At 39.7% G+C, this 23,943-nt stretch overlaps 1 non-coding gene across 1 annotated transcript; it reads right to left on the reverse strand.

Annotated features, from left to right (window-relative positions):
• Positions 1 to 9,830: 9,830 nt before the first annotated feature.
• LOC148773473 (Nuclear RNase P) lies at positions 9,831 to 10,162 on the reverse strand. The gene has a single exon (XR_016036982.1).
• Between the last annotated feature and the right edge of the window lie 13,781 nt (positions 10,163 to 23,943).

The raw sequence follows: 23,943 nt of genomic DNA on the forward strand, positions 1-23,943 counted from the left end.
CTCAGTCGTGTCCTACTGTTTGCAGCCCCATGGACTGCAGCACACCAGGATTCCCAGTCCATCACCAACACCCGGAGCTTAATCAAACTCATGTCCATTGACTCGGTGATACCATCCGATCATCTCATCCTCTGTCATCCCCTTCTCCCCCCACCTTCAATCTTTCCCAGCATCAGGGTCTTTTCCAATGAGTCAGTTCTTCACATCAGGTGGCCAAATTATTGAAGTTTCAGCTGCAGCATCAGTCCTTCCAATGAATATTCAAAACTGATTTCCTTTAGGATGGACTGGTTGGATCTCCTTGCAGTCCAAGGGGCTCTCAAGAGTCTTCTCCAACACCACAGTTCAAAAGCATCAATTCTTCGGCGATCAGCTTTCTTCACAGTCCAACTCTCACATCCATACATGACCATGGGAAAAACCATAGCCTTGACTAGACGGACCTTTGTCAGCAAAGTAATGTCTCTGCTTTTTAATATGCTGTCTAGGTTGGTCATAGTTTTTCTTCCAAGGAGCAAGCATCTTTTAGTTTCATGGCTGCAGTCACCATCTTCAGTGATTTTGGAGCCCCCCAAAATTAAGTCTGTCACTGTTTCCAATGTTTCCCCATCTATTTCCCATGAAGTGATGGGACCAGATGCCATGATCTTCGTCTTCTGAATGTTGAGCTTCAAGCCAACTTTTTCACTCTCCTCTTTCACTTTCATCAAGAGGCTTTTTAGTTCTCCTTCCCTTTCTGCCATAAGGGTTGTATCATCTGCATATCTGAGGTTATTGATATTTCTCCCAGCAATCTTGATTCCAGCTTGTGCTTCATCCATGTGTGCAGAATCACACTGTGACTCTAAAATGCTTCCACATAAGAGTCGATCACGTAACTTCTGTTCACTTTTCATTGGCCAAACAAAGTCATATGGTCATGGCTAAATTCAAGAGGCATGAAAGAACATAGAACTTGAAATCTCAGTGATACCAGTATACCCACAAAATGCATCATCTCATTCTCTGTGCCATTCCTGTGCTGGGCATTACGTATAGAAATGAGAGCAATCCCATCCCTAATCTTAAGGAACTCACAGGGAAGAAGACTATAAAGTACTAAGTAAAACAAAGATAACTTCTGTACCTGAGCTTCAGACTAGCAGATATCAGGAGCTTCAATTAGAAGCCACAGCCAGTAGAGGGTAAGTCTACAGACTGCAGTCAGGCTGTGAGGATACAAATCCTGGCTCTGGGAGGTGTATGGCCACATGTAGGTTAATCTCCATGTGCAGAGTCCTCATGTGTAAAATGGAGGCAAAACATGTACCAATCTGATTGAGAACTTGCATAGATTAAAGAAGATAATATAAGTAATGTGGAGATTCTTCACACGGTGAGTTCCCAGTAAATCTTAGCTCTTAAGCATCCTCTCCACTTCCATATAAATACCTAAATTTCAACAACAGTACTAGTGGTATACAACAGTATATAATATACAGTAGCATATCCAATACTTCTTATATAATAGTACACACAACATCATTACTGTATACAATATGATTTTATGAAATATACGTTTATATATACAATATGCAATAATATTCTCCAGACTGTTACTTCTCCAGTTTCTCTTCTCCAATCAATAGTGTCATGAGTTTTCTTCTCTTTGCAAAGCTTATCATATCACTTTGAAAAACAAACTCCAAATTCAAAGTCCTCAAAAATTTTCCCTGCCTACCATTCATTATACCACATCCCCGGCCTCTCTTTCCTTTTCATACTTACATTTCGCTCACATAGAAATAATGAAATTTCTTTACATATGGTTCTGTGCATGCAAGCAGGCTAAGTGGTTTTAGTCTTGTCTGACCCTTTACAACCCTATAGCCGGTAGCCCGCCAGGCTCCTCTGTCCATGGGAATTTCCCAGGCAAGAATACTGGAGTGTGCTGCCATTCCCTCCTCCAGGGGATCTTCCGACCCAGGGATCAAACCCGCATCTCTTATATCTCTAACAGCAGTGGGTTCTTGACCACTACACCACTTGGGAAGACCATGGTTTGTGCAGTGAGTACCAATTGGTGTCAGTCGTACACTTTTCACTGGGATCACCTCTGATTGTCCAGGGGTCCATGACCCAGCAGTTACATTCTTGCTGCATAACCCTGACCCCTAGTTAGAGCACATTGGATTGGATACTCACTGACCTTAGCAGGTCAATCAGATTTTCTTTTTCTGAGGCTGGAAAGTCATGCTGCTGCTGCTGCTGCTAAGTCGCTTCAGTCCTGTCTGACTCTGTGAGACCCTGTAGACAGCAGCCCATCAGGCTCCCCCATCCCTGGGATTCTCCAGGCAAGAACAATGGAGTGAGTTGCCATTTCCCTCTCCAATGCAAGAAAGTGAAAAGTGAAAGTGAAGTCCCTTATTCGTGTTGGACTCTTAGCAACCCCATGGACTGCAGCCTACCAGGCTCCTCCATCCATGGGATTTTCCAGGCAAGAGTACTGAAGTGGTTTGCCATTGCCTTCTCTGGAAAGTCATGGGGCCATATTTTACTATGGATATGCTGAAGTATTGATCAGTGGTTGGGACAGAAAAAGTGTGAGAGGGAGGGAGAGAAGGAGAAACTTAACTCTTCAAAAAGAGATGAGAAACGTAACAAAAATCCTTCAAGTATTTCAAGCCCTTGTCCTTGGAATCTCTAAGACACCTTTGGAAACCTTTTACGACATTATTTTGTTTGCTTCAATAGATAGAGAGTTAGCTTTATCACTGTTTCAGAAAAGTCTTCCCTAATTTTCCCAGGTAACCTGGGGCACCGTTTCCTTCATTTCCCTGTAATATTGGGGGTTTTCTGTTCATGTGTCTATCTTTCCTCCTGCCTGTAAGGTCCTTGAGAGCAAAGGTCGTGTGTTTTCATCTCTGCATCCTGTGTCACCTGGCACAAAGAGGGCAGTCTAGAGGTGGGTGTGCCTATTACCTGAGACCTGAGCCAGGCTCCCACAGAGGTATCTGAGCAAGGCTCTAAGGCATGAGGTGGAGTCGGCCAAGAAGGAATGAGGAAAACTATTGTCCTATTTAAGGAAAGATGCTGGTTGCTTTTGCCCTTGGGCATGTCTCTTGAATTCCTTACTATAATAGGATCACTTGGCCCTTTGTGTCTGACATCCATGGATTCTGCAGTGAGGAAGAGGGACAGACACACACGTCCTGAAATAGCAGTCCTATTTTACATGGTTTCGCCAGTGACTTGTGCCACCATTGGAGATGATATGGGAGGGACAGGGCCTTGAATTAGCTATGCTCAGACCCTACAAAGGATTTACAGGCAAACGAGGGGCTTTGAGAGCAACCTCCTGAGGCCCATGTGTGCCATCAGGAGCCTTTTCATACTTATTGCCCTCTCCTGGGAAAGAGCAGCAGGTGTTCTCTAAATACCCTGGCAACAATAATCTAGCCCCTCAGGGGGTCTCATCCTACTCCTTTTTATATTATTCTTTATGAACACATTTGATTTCTAGTGTGGCCTCCCTCATCCTAGGTGATTCAAATTAAACCAGGAGCCTCTGGCTCTATTTTCAATCTGGCTATTGCATCCATGAATAAATAGGCGGGTTTAACCAATTTTACTAAACGTACCTTTGCATTTCTGATGATATCATGTGAATTTCTCAGCAGGTTTTGTGAACACGAGGGGGAAAAAGTTCAGATACGACTTTGAATAGAAAAGGTGTGATGGAAAATATTTAAGATACATTGGCACTGATACATATTTTTGCATTATGTTCATAAAAATGTCATGTTTGTGAGAATCAAAAAGTCACCTGATTTACAAAATCAGAGACCAGGTGGGTTGATATCAGAAAAGAAAATGGTTCTATTGAAGGATTTTTCAATAGACAGAATAACTAAGGTCAAGGCATTATGCTGATAATGTCACAAGCCACCCTCCATGACATGGTTCCATTCTGCTGGGCCTTTTCCATGTACTTATTCTTGTAAAATATTAAATCTACTCTTGAATTTTGTTGAAATTGACTGTCAGAAATTTATATTCTTGAACTAGGAAGCATAAGGGATAGACCTCTCCTCTTAGCAGATGGGGAGTAGACATTCATGTTAACTATGACCTTGGCCATGGGTGTGCCTATGCTGGCCGAATATCCAGTCCCTTTGTTTCAGGCTAGGTCTCTGTGGGAAGTAGCAGCAACACAGTTCTTGTCATTCTGATCACTATTAAGGTCAAACTGTTCCCCAGTTGTCCATTCCCCCTAGAGAACAAGTGATTTGCCAATCATACTGTGATTTATTGTGGACTGATTAAAATTCAAACAGCCTCAGAAAGACATAGATGAACGAACACATATCCCTTCAGCACAGGTAGACTCCAGTCTGCCTTCATTTATTTACCAGAAACCCATTCTCTGAGTCATAGTCATTGGGCCACACATGATACAAAACAGGGAAGGCAAATATATAAGCAGGTAATTACAATTTGAGATTTTGAGAGTCTGAAGGAGAGGCCCCCTAATCCTGACAGGAGGGGCCTGGCTGAATATGCTCATTACAGCAGATACGTTCATTATAGCCCTGATAACCTAAGGCAACTACCACCTTGGCAAGCTCCAGTGTTCCTTCCACACTCAACAGGCCTTTCTTCTGAAACTTTATGTCCCAAGCACTATGCTAGGTGATGAACATTAAATGAGAAATCAGACATAGTCTCTATCCAGATGGAACCTTTGGTCTGGAGAGAGGAGACACATATATGAACAACGGTAATAGAAGGCAGATTGAGAAAAATATTATACTAGAAATAAATGCAGAGTGTTGTGGGAACATAAAAGAAAGTGCCATAAATTTTGCCTGACAGGTGTTGGGGGAAGAAAATAGCAATTAACCTGAACCTGGAAAATGACAGGACTTTTGTTCGACTAAAAAGGAAGGAACTGTACTCCAGGCAGAGAGGAGGCATGAGTCAAGTTCTAGGGCATCGTGGTCGCTAGAATATTAGTGGGAAAGCAGTCAACTTGGAGGATGGATTGTCAGGGGCAATTACATGGGAGATAAAGGTTAGGTAGGCTAGGTTTAGACTATGAAGGTCTTTGAATGTCAAGATTTAAAAATTACCTTTTGCAAACGGATCTGTGTTTTTGGAAGAGGTATGAGAGGCAGGTGTGAGGTGATGCAAGAATCGTTGAGTCTTAACCTTGCCACTGTTTAGCTGAAAGACTCAGAGCAAGTCGTGTAACCTCTCTGAACTTGCTTCTGTCTGGATACTATTAACTCTTACCAGGCCTAGGCACAAAATGTGTTTGGCAGAATGAAAGGAATAATACAGGTGAACCACCAGAAACAATACACAATTTACAGAGACCGCTCAGGACCTGCTCTCTGAATCATTGTTGTGTGAATTTTACCTTGGGGAGATGTAAAGCTGGTTAGGTTGTTCAACTGAAAATGCTGAGACATGGACTGAAGAAGTGAGAATAGAAAGGAAGGAACACAAATCAGCAACCCTGACCTTGGAGGTGAACCATGGGAGACACAGGGAAGGAGGAAGGGACCTAAAATGAAGGATGGAAACGGCACAAAAACCAAACTAGGGTGGAAAAGGCACCTGAGAAGGTGTGGGGTGTATGTGTGTCTGTGTGTGTCTGCACTGGCGGACAAAGTCTCAAATGACTATTCATGACATGATATTGTCAGAAATTATTTTTTCTCCTCAGCCAAGCCCTGTACTTAGAAAAGTAGAAACTTAGTTTCTCAGTCGTGTCCAACTCTTTGCAACTCCATGGTCTGTTCATGGACTTCTCTATGCAAGAATACTGGAGTGGGTTGCCATTCTGTTCTCTAGGGAATCTTCCAGACCCAGGGATCAAACCAAGGTCTCCTGCATTGCAGGCAGATTCTTTACCATCTGAGTTACCACAGGACATTATTATATGCTTGGCCACTTCCTGTTGGTGTGCTCTCTGGCAATGTGTAGTCAGTAGGCTATATTCTTTATTTCCCCTGGTACAGTCTTCCTTACGTTTGTCTTTACTTGCCTCTTCCTGCCTTTGGAAGTTAAGTTCTTGAGAGTCTGTATTTAAGTGTGGGACAAGGTAGTCACTTGGCTAGCCTTCAGTGTAGGATTAGGCCTGCCTTTAATCTAAGCAAAAAGGATTTTCCAAAGGTTGCACACAGTTTTTCATAGGTCATCCAACCTAGGGCTTGTTGGCTGTATGTATAATAGCTAATATTTTTATGCATTACAGCCTATACTTTATCTATATATTATATATATATACACATATCCATATAACATAAATTCATACATGAAAGTGAAAGTTGTTCAGTCATGTCCAACTCTTTGCAACCCCATGGATTATAGCCTGACAGGCTCTTGTGTCCATGGAATTCTTCAGGCCAGAATACTGGAGTGGGTAGCCATTCCCTTCTCCAAGGGATCTTCCCAATCCAGGAATAAAATCTAGGTTTCCTACATTGCAGGTAGATTCTTTACCAACTGAGCCACCAGGGAAGCCCAAATACACACATATATAGTAGGTACACATGCACACACACATACACATACATATACACATACATATATATAGTATATATTTACACATATATAGCATATCCATACATATATAGTATTATACATACATAATATATACATTATATATTATTATATATTATATAAGTTTATAATGTATATACTGTATATATATTGGGTTAGCCAAAAAGTATAATATACATAGTATATTATATATATATAGTGTATAGATAGATGTAGTCTTTTTTATTTATAAAGATATAAAATCTTTACAATATCCCTACAAAAGAGGTACTAGTGTAACCCTGACTGGACTGATTATGGGTATATAGAATTCCAGCTCTGGAGGAGAAAAAGAACCAAGCATACAAGAGGGGTCTGAAGAGTTAAGTGCAAGTTTGCCACATGAGGTAGATACTGAGGGAAGATCTCACTAAGAAGGTGACATTTGAGTAAAGGAAGTGAGGGAGTGGCTCCATGCTACGGCAAGGCAGTGCACTCCAGGAAACGGGAACACCAGGCACCAACACTGAAAGCAAGATCTGCCAGGCTGTGGTGTCACAGGAGGGAGGGGAAGAGGAGTAGAAGGTGAGGCCAGAGTTGGGGGGGGACAAAGATTGAATGTAACCTGGCAGATTTGAGGACTTTAGCTTTCTCTTGGGTCAGATGGGTGCCACTAGAGGTTTTTGCAAACAAGACTGATATGACCTAATTTCCACGTGATTATTTATGTTAATAGGTTCATCTGGGCTGCAGTTTTCAAAATACACTGGAATGAGGGGCTAAGGGGCGAATCTGGCCAAGCACCCCCAAGGTGGAGAAAGGTAAAATCCAATGTGTCAGTTACCAGCTCGTTGTCTCTTAGGATCCAAATCAGTGTGGTTTCTGTCTTCTGATTAGACCCGAACGATTATACCCGGGTTCATTAAACTATATTAATTTGTCTGAAATAATAGCCCACCTCCCTCCACCACCTCCAGTCCTGAATATTTCATCCTCTGGGGAAGCTGTAAGAGTAACTGGTGTTTAGCCCAAGATTCAGCCATCAAGGGTTCCATCATTCCTCAATCACTTTCCTTCTGGAAATATAACCAACAAAGCTATAGCCATTGTTTAAAGAGTTCTCCAGCTAAAGCTTAATTAATTCATGCTAATACATATTTAGATTAAGACATGATTGAGAAAATAATGTGGTGCTAATTAAAACTAGCTATAGAAAAATCAACTAAAATATTCATAAATGCCAATTCTGGCTAATAGTACATGGATTTTTTTACTGTGTCTCTTCTCCTTCCGATAAACAGGGATGAGGAAGAGAAGGGGACGACAGAGGATGAGATGGTTGGATGGTATCACTGACTCAATGAACATGAGTTTGAGTAAGCTCCGGGAGTTGGTGATGGACAGGGAAGCCTGGGATGCTGTAGTCCATGGAGTCGCAAAGAATTGGACACGACTGAGTGACTGAACTGACTGTGTCTCTTGCAAAACTTTTTTCAGACCTAAGATTGTTACTAGATATGAAAGTGAATGCTTGTGAGAATAACTAAGTGTAATTATGTGTTTTACAAACACATAATTGAGAAAATAACAACAAAAAGGATGGAGAAATACTGTCAGCTTTGCTTTTGGAGGAAAATTCAAATGATGCTTCACTCAGAAATATTTATGTAATCAGCACTTAAAGAGCTGCAAAATGTGGTACTCCTTGTAATTTACAGCAGTCATTATAAGCTCATAAAATCATGTTATTTTAAGTGAGGAAAAAACTTGTTGCTATTATAGAGAAGCAAACTCCATGCTATTTTACCATAATAAGTTTTTCCCCTTTCTGACATTCTAAATGCCTATAATTTTAATCACCGAGACCCTACATAAAGTTTTACTAGCATAAAACTGAAATCTCTTATTATCCTTTCTATTTATATGGCATAGGGTCACCAGATATCTGGATCTCTGGCATCCTTGTTTTTAAAGGTGATATCACAAATACAAATAGAGAGGGAACCGTTTGAGGGAACAGAACAGCCAAATTAATTTACATCGAAATTGCTAATTTAAAATGAAGAAGGGGATTTCCACACAATAGAGGATAAACCAACCTTATTATGAAAAGAATTTTCAAATACATGGCTAGAACTGATGAGCAGAACTGTCCGTAGATTGCAACTTTAAAAAAGGATAAAAACATTTGATCGATCATAGATGTGGCTGATTTCAGGTGTCTTTGAGGTGCTTACAGAAAAGCATAATGAAGAGTGGAGTGCCTGGCACACAGGGTAGGGACAACAGATCTCATCTTAAATATATGGTATCATAGGATGAATATGTTATGTGATAAATGTGTCAACTGGAATGAGATGGGAGTTAAGCAGCAGGGGTAGCATCCTCTTTCTCAGACTTCTGTCATTCTGAGGACGCCTACAGGTTACTTACCATATCCCTAAGCCACCCATGTTATGGTTTACTTAAGACTGTTCTTTTAATTGACCCAGATTTTCTGCTTCAATTAACTGCTTCATCTTAGCTCATCAGTTCAGTCGCTCAGTCATGTCTGACTCTGTGACCCCATGGACTGCAGCACACCATGCTTCCCTGTCCTTCATCAACTTCTGGAGCTTGCTCAAACTCATGTCCATTGAGTCGGTGATGCCATCCAGCCATCTCATCCTCTGTTGTCCCTTTCTCCTCCTAACTTCTCATCTTAGCTCATAATACCCATGAAATTAGAGGTGTTTTGTCCTAATTTTATTTGACACACATGAAAATAAATGAATAACTTTATTTTGTTTCTTCAACTTTTTTTTCTTAATTTATTTATTTTAACTGGAGGCTAATTACTTTTCATTATTGTACTGGTTTTGTCATACATTGACATGAATCTGCCCCGGGTGTCCATGTGTTCCCCATCTTCCTACTTGTACCACCATGGCTCACCAATTGTACGTGTGTTACTTCACCTTGAGAAATACTGGTATAATGCAAAGAGCACAGACTTTGGAATGATTCAGCACTCAGTTCTAATTCCACTTCTGCCACTTCCTAGCTCTGTAACCTCAGGAAAGTTACTTGACTCCCTAAGTTCCACCACATAGCCCTTTGAAAAGAAAATGCTTCTTTCCCTTTGGGGCTACATGGCAGATGCTGAGACTACAAATGTAACATGAACCCTGTCTTCATCACGTTCACATTCTAGCTGGGGAATTTAACACAAAAAAGCATGTACGTGCCACGCTCTGTCATACATAAACAGTATTTTGAGCTTTTTACAGTTTAGGATTTAGGAGTTAGAAGGCTTTTTTGAAGATGGGCAGGAGAATAGTGTAAATTGGGTTATGAGGTCCCCATGCGGGTACCTCACCTCAGCCATTGAACTCACTTCACTAGTCATGAGTCTGTTCCAAGCTCCAAAGAAAGGAGCATCCACCAGGCCCTCTGCAAGGGCAGGGTCCATGGCATCTTTTGCCCAGTCTGCCTTTGTGTGGAGCCCTGTTCTCTGGGAACTCATCTCCCCAAAGGAGTTGAAATTTTTACAGTGAATTAAAGTTTGGTCATAATATGCCACATCTCTCGGTAGATATGATACTGAGAACTGGAACATTTTCTTCGGAGTTAGTTTGTAATTGGGGTTCACATTTTTACTTTTTCAGGATTCAAGATTTGGACTATTTCCCAAAACATTTTGAGATAGGTTAGAGGTTTAAAAAAATACAAATCTGGACAATCAGGGGATTCAATGGAACAGGAATTATTTCAAGTCAGCAGAAAGAGAAAATTGTACCAGGCAACTGAGTTGAGTCAATGCCTACACAGACAAGACTGAAGTGACTTAGCAGCAGCAGCAGCCAGAAATCTTAGTACCCAATTCAGTGTCAAAGTGGAGGTATTGACTCAACTCAGCTGCCTGGTAGAGTCCAAAAAGGGAAATACGGTGGATCTTTTCTTTAGTCATTGTCTGAAGAAAGAAAGCACACACATTAGTCTACAGAAACAAGCTTTGTTTCTGCAGGGAAAAAATGTCTAATGCTATCCTGTTAGTTTCTGGGTACGAAGCACAGAGAAGCACAGTTGGGCAATATTTTCAAGTGTAAATCAACAAAAGATACAGATACTGTTTACAAAATAGGACATTCTTGTCTAGACTCTTTGAAGAGCCAGAGGAGGTAATGTTCCATCATGGCTGAAGGGAGGCTTCTCCACAGAACAGAAAACACAGTCTGAGAGTCTAAGGCAGAAACAGAGATTTGGTGACACACTGTAGTCATAGACCTAATAGAATCCAGAAATGACTGAATTGCTCACCTATTACGCTGTTTCATTCAAGTTTCAGCTGTCTTACCTCAGCTTCACATACTCCATACTTACCTTATGAAAGCTTTATACTTGAAAGACCATATGTGCTAAATTGTATTGTTATAATATTTGTTGCCCTCAACCTTGCCTAAAACCTCACAACTGGGCCATCCATCCCTGGGGGAGAATTATACTTCTCTACTCATGGACATCAGACTCAGGCATGGAACTTGGTTTGGCCAATGAACTTTGATCTGAAGTGTCATGTGCCACTTTCTGAGCAGAAACTTTCATAGCCTTCATGTGGCATGTGGGTTTTTCTCTTTCATTTTCCCTCTGCCCTGAGATTGATGGGTCTCAGAAAATGCCTATTCCTTGTACTTTGTTCTCAGAATGGAGGGATAGAGAGTATAACTGTATTCAACCTATAAAGGACATGAAAGGTGACTGAGAAATAAACTTTTCTTGTTGAAAGATACTGAGATTTGGAAGCTTAATATTTGTTACCATGGGATAACTTAGCAAGGCCTCTGAGGTGATGCTAGTGGTAAAGAATCCGCTTGCCAGTGCAGGAGACGCAGGTTCGATCCCCAGTTTGGGAAGATTCGCTAGAGGAAGAAATGACAACTCACTGAAGTATTCTTGCCTGGGAAATCCCAGAGACAGAAGAGTCTGGTGGACTTCAATCCATGGAGTCACAAAGAGTCAGACATGACTGACCATGCACACCTGAACTTAGTAAAAACTTACTATATGCAAAATACATTGGAAAGAAACTCACTTTGCTTTCATGAATTAACTCTTAGTTGAGCTTGTTTTCTACCATAATATTCTGTGCTATATTATGCGGAACATACAACTTCTATCTTATAATTTTTAGTTCAGAGAGAGCCAACTAACTCCCTCAGTTCATAGAGCAAGTAATTTTAACAAGTATCCCTGATGAGCATGTCAGTAATGAATGTTGAACTAGTTGAAAAATGCCCAGAGGGATAGATAGGGGGAGAAAAAGACTACTAACACTGATTGGGCATCTTCCATGCATTAGATGCTTTACATATATTATTTCATTTATGGTTATGGCAACTCAGGTTCCGCTGCCATTCTACAAATGTAATTCAGAAGGGTTGGGTGAATTGGCCTCAATCAGAGAGCTACTAAATGAGATAGCTGAAATTTGAGCTTTGATGTAACTGACTCCAAAATCATTACTTTCCATTATCCTCTTTCTATTACAGGCTTTCCACTACACGAGACAAATGAATTGATGATACAGACACAGAGGATCATTTTAAAGTCTTTGGAAGCTTAATATTGCACTAAGTTTAAAGGGAAAGGGGTCAGGTTTTAAAGGGTTGTTGAATACGTTTGCACAAATATACCTGGGGTTTAATTCCAATATTAAGAATAATTTATTATTTTAATTGTAAAGGAAATAGAAAATTTGGAAAATGTAAAAATCACAAGTGTATGTTTATCAACTTTTGATGTCAAAAATTTATAAACTTAGAAGCAGTGAGGGAAATATAAAAAAAAGACATACATATTTGATTGCACAGATGTTAAACAAATGCTGTATATCAAGTATAGGCTTTAAATTTTGAAAGATATATTTCTTTTGATATACTGAGTAGGATTCTATTAGTGGGCAGACTAATATTTCTATCATTCTTATGATAATATGACACTTCTAGATCACTTTTATAGTTTTGTATATATTTTAATTAATATTTATATAATTTATATTCCATAATAGTAATATATTATATATTGATATTAGTTAATTGTATGAATATTAATAACATGTTTGGTCATTAACTAGAACTAGAAATTGGGAGTGGGAAACACAGTAGACATATATACGTGAGGAACTGAACATCAAAAGAAATAACTACTATTGGCGTAAGGTGGCATTGCTGACAGAACAAGTAGCATTAGGACTCAGCTATGTAGTCAATGAATGGGGACAAGGATGCAGGAGTGTTTCTCACGGACAAAATGTGAGACGTGAGAAAGGTGATTGAGAGAGAAACTTACCTGAAGTATTAAACAAATAATAATTCATTTATTTTAGTTGGAGGATAATAACTTTACAATATTGTGATGGTTTTTGCCATACATTAACATGATTCAATCACAGGTATCCTTACCCAAGAAGATTGCCCACCAAGGTAAAGTGACCCCAGTAGAAGATAAGGATGCTGAATTTTCTCGTAAAAAGAGAAATAAGTAGTGTTGATTCATTGTTGCCATTTAGAGGATTTCAATGAACCCACATATATGTATCTCCAAGGAAAAGAGTTAGAGTTGACCATTTATTAAGCCCAAAGCAAGGCAACTTTGATTGCACAGATGTTAAACAAATGCTGTATATCAAGTATAGGCTTTAAATTTTGAAAGATATATTTCTTTTGATATACTGAGTAGGATTCTATTACTGTTAATGTATAGCGAGCATCTGATGAGGCTAAAGGCACCAACACCAGATACCGTAAGTGCAGTCAAATAGACCTTTCCTGACCCTGATATCTTCTCCCAACTGTTTCGTATCCTGGAGATGTTAGAAACTTCAGGCATGCCTATGGAGGGGAGAGTAGAGAACAGAGTAGATTTGTAAGGGAGAAGGATGCAAATGAGGGATAGAATCCTTACTTTAGAAGTTCAAAGATTTTTGTTATTACCCTACATTTACATTTAGTATTGTTCAGTCACTCAGTCGTGTGTGATGCTTTTCGACAAGACAGACTGCAACATACCAGGCTTCCTTGTCCTTCACCATCTACTGGGGCATTCGCAAACTCATGTCCATTGAGTAGGTGATGCCATCCAACCAAGATTTACATCAGTTCAGTTAGGTTGAGTCGCTCAGTCATGTCCGACTCTTTGCAACACTATGAATCACAGCACGCCAGGTTTGCCTGTCCATCATCAACTCCCGGAGTTCACTCAAACAATGTCCATCGAGTTGGTGATGGCATCCAGCCATCTCATTCTCTGTCGTCCCCTTATCCTCCTGCCCCCAATCACTCCCAGCATCAGAGTCATTTTCAGTGAGTCAACTCTTCCATTAAGTGGCCAAAGAATTGGAGTTTCAGCTTCAGCATCAGTCCTTCCAATGAACACCCAGGACTCATCTCCTTTAGAATTGACTGGTTGGATCTCCTTGCAGTCCAAGGGACTCTCAAGAGTCTTCTCCAGCACCACAGTTCAACAGCATCAATTCTTCGGCGATCAGCTTTCTTCATAGTCCAACACTCATATCCATACATGACCACTGGAAAAACCATAGCCTTGACTAGACGGACCTTGGTTGGCAAAGTAATGTCTCTGCTTTTTAACATGCTATCCAGGTTGGTCATAAATTTCCTTCCAAGGAGTAAGCGTCTTTTAATTTCATGGCTGCAATCAGCATCTGCAGTGATTTTGGAGCCCAAAAAAATAAAGTCTGACATTGTTTCCACTGTTTCCCCATCTATTTCCCATGAAGTGATGGGATGAGATGCCGTGATCTTTGTTTTCTGTATGTTGAGCTTCAAGCCAACTTTTTCACTCTCCTTTTTCACTTTCATCAAGAGGCTTTTTAGTTCCTCCTCACATTCTGCCGTAAGGTAGTGTCATCTGCATATCTGAGGTTATTGATATTTCTCCCGGCAATCTTGATTCCAGCTTGTACTTCTTCCAGCCCAGCGTTCCTCATGATGTACTCTGCATATAAGTTAAATAAGCAGGGTGACAATATACAACTTGACGTACTCCCTTTCCTATTTGGAACCAGTCTGTTGTTCCATGTCCAGTTCTAACTGTTGATTCCTGATCTGCATACAGGTTTCTCAAGGGGCAGGTCAGGTGGTCTGGTATTCCCATCTCTTTCAGAATGTTCCACAGTTTATTGTGATCCACACAGTCAAAGGCTTTGGCATAGTCAATGAAGTAGAAATAGACATTTTTCTGGAACTCTCTTGCTTTTTCCATGATCCAGCGGATGTTGGCAATTTGATCTCTGGTTCCTCTGCCTTTTCTAAAACCAGCTTGAATATCTGGAAGTTCACAGTTCATGTATTGCTGAAGCCTGGCTTGGAGAATTTTGAACATGACTGTACTAGCATGTGAGATGAGTGCAATTGTGTGGTAGTTTGAGCATTCTTTCGCATAGTCTTTCTTTGGGATTGGAATGAAGACTGACCTTTTCCAGTCCTGTGGCCACTGCTGAGTTTTCCAAATTTGCTGCCTTATTGAGTGAACCACTTTCACAGCATCATCTTTCAGGATTAGAAATAGCTCAACTGGAATTCCATCACCTCCACTAGCTTTGTTCGTAGTGATGCTTTCTAAGGCCCTCTTGACTTCACATTCCAAGATGTCTGGCTCTAGGTGAGTGAACACACCATTGTGATTATCTTGGTCATGAAGATCTTTTTTGTACAGTTCTTCTGTGTATTCTTGCCACCTCTTCTTAATATCTTATGCTTCTCTTAGGTCCATACCATTTCTGTCCCTTATCGAGCCCATCATTGCATGAAATGTTCCCTTTGTATCTCTAATTTTCTTGAAGAGATCTCGTCTTTGCTATTCTGTTGTTTTCCTCTATTTCTTTTCATTGATCACTGAGGAAGGCTTTCTTATCTCTCCTTGGTATTCTTTGGAACTCTGCATTCAGATGCCTATGTCTTTATTTTCCTCCTTTGCTTTTCACTTCTCTTCTTTTCACAGCTATTTGTAAGGCTTCCTCAGGGAGCCATTTTGCCCTTTTGTATTTCTTTTCCATGGGGATGGCCTTGGTGCCTGTCTCCTGTACAATGTCATGAACCTCCGTAAATAGCTCATCAGGCACTCTGTCTATCAGATCTAGTCCCTTAAATCTATTTCTCACTTCCACTGTATAATCATAAGGGATTTGATTTAGGTCATATCTGAATGGTCCAGTGGTTTTCCCTACTTTCTTCAATTTAAGTTTGAATTTGGCAATGAGTTCATGATCTGAGCCACAATCAACTACTGTTCTTGTTTTTGCTAACTATATAGAACTTCTCCATCTTTGGCTGCAAAGAATATAATCAATCTGATTTCAGTGTTGACCATCTGGTGATGTCCAGTAGAGTCTTCTCTTGTGTTGTTGAAAGAGGGTGTTTGCTATGACCAGTGAGTTCTCTTGACAAAACTCTATTAGCCTTTGCCCTGCTTCATTCCATGCTCCAAGGCCAAATTTGCCTGTTACTCCAGGTGTTTCTTGACTTCCTACTTTTTCATCCCAGTCCCCTATAATGAAAAGGACATCTTTTTTGGGTGTTAGTTCTAAAAGGTCTTGTAGGTCTATATAGAACCGTTCAACTTCGACTTCTTCAGCGTTACCGGCTGTGCGACCAACCAAGCACAAAAGCGTGGCCAAGAGGAGCAACCCCAGATCCAAGTGGCGGTGGCTGCGCAGGCATAGGCGGGCTGAAAGGAGCTACTCCACGTTCAAGGTCAGGAGGGGCGGCTCTAAGGAGATATCCCTCATCCAAGGTAAGATGCAGAGACTGCGCTTTGCTGGAGCAGCCGTGAAGAGACACCCCACGACCAAAGTAAGAGAAACCCAAATAAAATGGTAGGTATTGCGAGAGGGCATCAGAGGGCAGACACACTCAAATCATTATCACAGAAAGCCAGTCGATCTGATCACATGGACCACAGCCTTGTCTAATTGAATGAAACTAAGCCATGCCGAGTGGGGCCACCCAAGATGGCCACGTCATGGTGGAGAGGTCTGACAGAATGTGGTCCACTGGAGAAGGGAATGGCCAACCACTTCAGTGTATTTGCCTTGAGAACCCCATGAACAGTATGAAAAGGCAAAACGATAGGATACTGAATGAGGAATTCCCCAGTTTGGTAGGTGCCCAGTATGCTACTGGAGATCAGTGGAGAAATAACTCCAGAAAGAATGAAGGGATAGAGCCAACGTAAAAACAATACCCAGTTGTGGATGTGACTGGTGATAGAAGCAAGGTCTAATGCTGTAAAGAGCAATATTGCATAGGAACCTGGAGTGTTATGTCCATGAATCAAGGCAAATTGGAAGTGGTCAAACAGGAGATGGCAAGAGTGAATGTAGACATTCTAGTAATCAATGAACTAAAATGGACTGGAATGGGTGATTTTAACTCAGATGACCATTCTATCTACTACTGTGGGCAGGAATCCCTTAGAAGAAATGGAGTAGCCATCATGGTCAACAAAAGAGTCTGAAATGCAGTACTTGGGTGTAATCTAAAAAGGTCAGAAAAATCTCTGTTCATTTCCAAGGCAAACAATTCAATATTACAGATTTACATAGTCATTACTAAAATGAAACTACTAGAAAGCCAACCAGAGGACTTTTCATCAAATAAGACTGAGCATATAAGCTATGAGGACTGTCCACAATTTCTTATATGGGCTCAAAAAATATTCTACAAGATGGATTTAAAGGAATAATGGAGAAAAAGAAAAAAGAAAATGTACCACACTTTACAAGTACTCCCAATTCAATGTATTCAATTGTTTCCATCTTCTTCCATGATTTGAAAGGTAGACACCTACTTTTGTTGCTAGTACTCATTTAGCATTCATTCATTTTTCATCACATGTATTGAGTACATATTATGTTCCAGGGTGTATTTAGGTATTGAGGAAATTATAACAAATTTTAAAAGAGAGCAAAAAACTGCTTCCCAAATGGACTTACTTTCTGGTTGGGAGAGAAAAACAAAAATGATTTAAAATATATATAAACAATAAAATATCAAGTAAATATAATTGTATTGAAGAAGATTAAAACAAGGGTATGGGATGATGATGGGGTGTGTGTGGGGGGTGGATTACTCTTCAAGTAACATTTCAAGGGTGATCTTACCAAGACCTGAGTGATCAGAAAGTGACAGCCGTGTACAATTTTTGGAGAAAAGTACTGTTGGCAGAGGGAAGAACTAAAAGTGAAAAATCCCAAAGGAAAGGACTAGATTGGCTTTTCAAGAGACAAAAGGCATGTGTGACTGGAGCATAGTGAGCTCAGAAGACCATTGGGAATTGACGTTGGAGAGGAGCATATCCATGTCATGTAGGGGATGCTTGTGAGCCTGTGTAAACTATTTGGATTGTATCCTAAGTAGAATTTCAAGCCACTGGAGGATTTTAAGCATGGCAGGGACATGATAATAATTGCATTTAAAAAATAGCACTCTGGCGACTGTGGATAAGGAAATGGGCGCTGAGAGGTAACTTAGGAAGGCATTACAAAATCTAAGAATATGATGGCAACTTAGACCAGAGAGGTGGTGAAAGAAATAAAAGAAAGTGAATATTTTCAGAAACTATTTTGGAAGCAGAGTTGAGAGGATGTGTTGATGGATTGAATTCGGGGAGCTGAGGAAATAGGAGAAATCAAGGATTAGTCTCAGGGTTTTAGCTTAAGCTGTTAGATTAGTGGTGGTACTATTGCTGAGATCTACAGAGACTAGGAAGGAGGGTGGACTTAGAGGGAAATCAAAAGGTGTGTTTTTCAGGTTCTAGATTTGAGATGCTTATTTGGCATCTAGGCAGAGATACCATGTAGGAGTTGGGTATGTTTTGATAAATCAAAAGCTCAGTGGAGATGTCAGGCAGGCTACAAGTCTGGGATTCTTGGAATATGCTTGCTTGCTATTTAAGACCATGTAGCAAAATGAAATAACCTAGGAAGAGAGTAAAGAACAAATGCGTGGTCCAGAATTTAATTCTGGGAGCACTCCACTTTATAGAAGTCAGCAGAGGAGGAGGAGCCAGGAAAAGAGACTGAAAAGGATCAGCCAATAAAATATAAGAAAAAAATCAGAAGCATGTTGTAGAAGGGGAAAGAAGAGGTTTCCACAAGTAGGGAGAGTAGTTAACTATGTGAAATGCTGCTGAGTGATAAACTAAGAGGAAGATAATGAAGTGACCACTGGATATGACAAGCAAGGTCAATATCAAGATAAAATATTAGACTTCCCTTTATGATTCTTATTAATATATTTTGTGATTGCAGCCTTTCAAAAATGTTATTGGAAAATGCTATCATATTTATAGTATTTATCAGCTTCAGAATTTGTAATTTGCTGTTTTTTCTTAGTCTAAATAAATACTGGTATCTCCTGCTTTTCAATGGTCGGCTCTACACCACTTTACTTTTGCAAAGGGCTTACCAGGTGGCTTAGTGGTGAAGAATTTACCTGCCAACAGGAGATGTGGGTTTGATCCCTGGATGAGGAAGATACCCTGGAGAAAGAAATGGCAACCCACTCTAGTATTCTTGTCTGGAGAATTCCACAGATAGAGAAACCTAGTGGGCTACAGTCCATGGGGTTGCAGGAGAGTCAAACATGACTTAGTGACTAAACAACCACTTTTGAGAAAGACCTATTTTAGTACCTGTTTTCACTAACTGAAAGAAATCCAAAGAGGATTTTTGCTTTTTCGGGGAGGGGGGGAAGGCAAAAAGCAAAAATATCATCAGCATTTGTTTTCAGCGAGCTGAGGGGTTATAGAGGCTGTGCGCACCCAGAGTACCCATAAGAGTGTCGTGGCCAAGCTCCTCTTGGGAACCACACTCGGCATCCAGTTTCCATAACTTCAAACTGTGTGAGCATCTGTACTTTGTCTACACTCATTCTGAGTCTCCTTTAGTAAGATGTGTTCTAAGGTAATAGTTTTCTTGCTTATGGAAGATTTCATCAGTACACTTGTCTTTTGGAGAGCAGCGGAAACCTGTATTCATGTTCATACCTAAATTTGTATTCTTTTTTCCTAACTAGGTCCCCTAAATTGTAAAAGCTTCTGGCTACTCAAACACTCAACCTGTACTTGTTGAGGATGGATAGATATGTACATAAACAAAGAGATACCATTTTTTCAAACATATTCGAAGAAGAATGACAATTTGATACCTTGGTCTAATTTATAATTCTTTTTTGCTTTTAATTGGGCCACACCACCTGGTTTGTGGGATCTTAGTTCACCCACAAGGGATTGAACTGCACCCGCAGCAGTAAAAGCACTGAGTCCTAACTACTGGACAACCAGGGGATTCCCTAATTTATAATCCTTAACTCGCACCCTTTGTCCACCCAACTCTGTAGATAGTGATCTACTGTCTTCTTCAATTTAGTATTTTGGAGAAGATTAAGGATAGTCTGATCTTCATCCTTTGTGCATAATTACTATTAGGTTAGTATGTTTGGTTAGGGTTTTTTTTTTTTTTTTCCTTTTGGTGAGCAGTAGAGACTTGACAACCAGGATTCTTTGACTAAAATGACTTATGTGATTTGAATCCATTTTTATTTATATTTTATAGAACCCAGTGAATGCTCCCACTTTCTACATTTAATGCCTTTCTTGAGATCAGAAAGATTTCCCCATGCATTTTTCTTCAATATTGTTTCTGTTTCATGTGTTCTCCCTTATCTTCTAGCTGTCTTTATTTGTAGCTCCTATCTATAGGATCTCTCCACCATATTTACTATCACCACGTTCATTATTTTCATCTCTATTTTTCTCTGTGTTCTGGGAGTTTCTCAAATTTATCTTTTTATTTACTAATTCAATTTTCTGAGGTGTCAATTCAATGAGATACTCATTACTTGCACACAGTTTCTTCACTGTATTATTTATTCATCTCTGAATAGTCTTTCTTTTATTTATATTTATAAAATAGCAAGTGAGATGTGATAGGAACTTTAATTTAAAAAAATAGGACAGTGATGCTGGCCCTATACATTATATCTCTTCTTATCCCAAACTCCCCAAAGAGAAAGGTCTTAAAAGCTGTCTGTGAAATCCAATCCAGGGATAATAATATATCAAGAAAGCACTGGAGGGGGTTACATTGTGGAGGAGTTGAGAATAGGTTTCTGACTAATGTTTCATTAGAACTCTAGAACTTAAGAGAGACCCTGAGGCTCTGGCAGGTCATAACACTCCATTGTTCATCTGTGGAGCCAGGGAAAGATTTCAAAATGAGGAAGTCCAGGAAGAAGAGAACTGAAAACCTTACTGTACACATGATTACCTTAATTCATTTACCTTAGCATTGTTTATGGCAACCCACTCCAGTCTTCTTGCCTGGAAACTCCCAGGGATGGGGGAGCCTGTTGGGCTAACGTCTATGGGGTCGCACAGAGTCGGACATGACTGAAGCGACTTAGCAGCAGCAGCAGCAGCAGCATTGCATGGGGATGCAAGAGGGTAGAGGGCACCAGACCTACCCACCCAGTAAAACCAGAAGCAAGCATGCCCATGGATATCAACAAATGGCCCATTCAGAATCTCTGGACAGGCTCACTGGCAAGGCTACTGAAACCAATCTGTAAAGAATTCTGGAAGAGTTGCCTATTTCCTTATATGTGCAGACATCAACACAAGGTGACAAGGACAATAAATAATCAAGGAAACATGACACCATGAAAGGAAACTAATAAACCTCCAATTAATGACCCTAAAGAAATGGAGATCTGTGAACTGACATTCAGAATAATCCTCTTTAAAAAATTCAGAAAGTAAAGACAGACAACTAAAGAGAATTCAGAAAACAATGCCTGAATGAAATTAGAAGCTCAACAATGAAATAGAAGCCATTAAAAACAAAACAAACAAACAACCAGAAATGCTAGCATTAATGAATACAACAAATGAACTGAAGAATTCAGAAGAGAGCTTCAACAGCAGACTTCATTATGCAGGAGAAAGATTTAGTAATTGGGAAGACAGGTCATTTGAAATCAGGCAGTTAGAGTAGCAAAAAGAAAAAAAAAATGAGGAAGAGTGAAGAAAGCCTACGCAAATTATGGAATACCATTAACAGAAATAATCTACAAAGTGGAGTTCCCAGAAGGAGAAAAAAGTGATAAAGGGATGGGAAGCTTATTCAAAGAAATAATGATTGAGAACTTCTCAAATGTGGGGAGAGATTTGGGCATCCAAGATCATGAAGCTAGTAGGTCACTCCAGAACTCCAATTCAAAATGATATTCTCTAGGATATATTAAAATAAAACTATCTAAAATAAAAGGCAAATATATATTTTAAAAGAAACAAAAGAAAAACATTCCTGACATATAAACCACTTTGGAAAACAGTATGACGTTTCCTTTAAAAACTAAAAATAGAGTTGCCATATGTAAAGAGGCAACAGTTAGAACTGGACATGGAACAAGAGGCTGTTTCCAAATTGGGAAAGGAGTAAATCAAGGCTGTATATTGTCACCCTGCTTATTTAACTTATATGCAGAGTATATCATGGTTGAAATGCCAGGCTGGATGAAGCACAAGCTGGAATCAAGATTGCCAGGAGAAATATCAGTAACCTCAGATACACAGATGACACCACCCTTATGGCAGAAAGTGAAGAAGAACTAAAGAGCCTCTTGATGAAAGTGAAAGAGGAGAGTGAAAATTTTGGCTTAAAACTCAACATTCAGAAAACTAAGATCATGGCATCCAGTCCCATCACTTCATGGCAAATAGATGGGAAAACAGTAACAGACTTTATTTTGGGGGGCTCCAAAATCACTGCAGATGGTGACTGCAGCCATGAAATTAAAAGACTCTTGCTCCTTGGAAGAAAAGTTATGACCAACCTAGATAGCATATTAAAAAGAAGAGACGTTACTTTGCCAACAAAAGGTCCATCTAATTAAAGCTATGGTTTTTCCAGTAGTCATGTATGGATGTGAGAGTTGGACTGTAAGGAAAGCTGAGCACCAAAGAATTGATGCTTTTGAACTATGGTGTTGGAAAAGACTCTTGAGAGTCCCTTGGACTGCACGGAGATCCAACCAGTCCATCCTAAAGGAAATCAGTTCTGAATATTCATTGGAAGGACTGATGCTGAATCTGAAGCTCCAGTATTTTGGCCACCTGTTGCAAAGAACTGGCTCATTTGAAAAGACCCTGATGCTGGGAAAGTTTGAAGGTGGGAGGAGAAGGGGATGACAGAGAATGAGATGGTTGGATGGCATCACCGAGGTGATGGATATGAGTTTGAGTAGGCTCCAGGAGTTGGTGATGGACAGGAAAGCCTGGCGTGCTGAAGTCCAAGGGATCACAGAGAATCAGACATGGCTGAATGACTGAACTGAACTGATGGTCCTGCAATCCTACTTCTGGGCATATATCTGGAGAAAACCATAATTCAAAAGGAAGCATTCTTCCACTCCAACATTCATTGCAGCACTATTTACAATAGCCAAGACATGGAAAAAACATGATGTCCATCAACAGATGAATAGATGAAGAAGATGTGATATATATTTACAATGAAATATTACTTATCCATAAAAAAAGAATGAAATAATGCCATTTGCAGCAACATAGATGGACCTAGAGAATATTATACTTAGAGAAGCAAGTCAATCAGAGAAAGGAAATATTATATGATATCAATTATATTTGGAATCTAAAAAATAATACAAATGAATATATATACAAAATAGAAACAGACTTACAGACATAGAAAACAAACAAGGTTACCACAGAGGAAGTAGGGAAGGGATAAATTTGGAGAATGGGGTTAACAGTTACACATTACTATATATAAAATATATAAGTGATGAAGATTAAATGTATAGCACTCTAAAATATACTCAATGTCCTGTAATAACCTATAATAGAATATAATTAACAAAAAATAATGAATCATTTTGCTGTACATCTGAAATTAACACAGTGTAATAAAATAAAGGAAAACTCTAATAGAAGACTCTCAAAATGAAGTCTATTAACTAAAATAACAAAACAAAACCTAAAAACTGAAAAAAAGAATGAGAATTACATGAGGGAAATCGAGGGTTAATTAACCTGAAGTGGAACACTAGCAGTGTGTGTGCAAAAGAGGCTTTTGAGCAAAACCATAGTTGGTAAATAGTGTATGAGTTGAAGATGACTCCAGTGTTTCAGATACTCAGAGTGATTTTAATTAAGAAGTAAGATTTCTGTATAGTGAGAAGTTTTTTCTGTTTATGCACAACCCTCTTATGCAAGTAAAAAAGCAGCTACACCAAGCAAAGAAGACCTCATTGATCTGTTTTAATTAACTACTGATATTTTCCAATACATGCATTGTTTAAACTCAGGAGCATCAGATTGTGTCACTCAGAA

This window comes from Moschus berezovskii, chromosome X, assembly GCF_049115385.1.
Source record: "Moschus berezovskii isolate FMDL1 chromosome X, NW_MosBer_1.0, whole genome shotgun sequence".
NCBI classification, from domain to species: Eukaryota; Metazoa; Chordata; class Mammalia; order Artiodactyla; family Moschidae; genus Moschus; species Moschus berezovskii.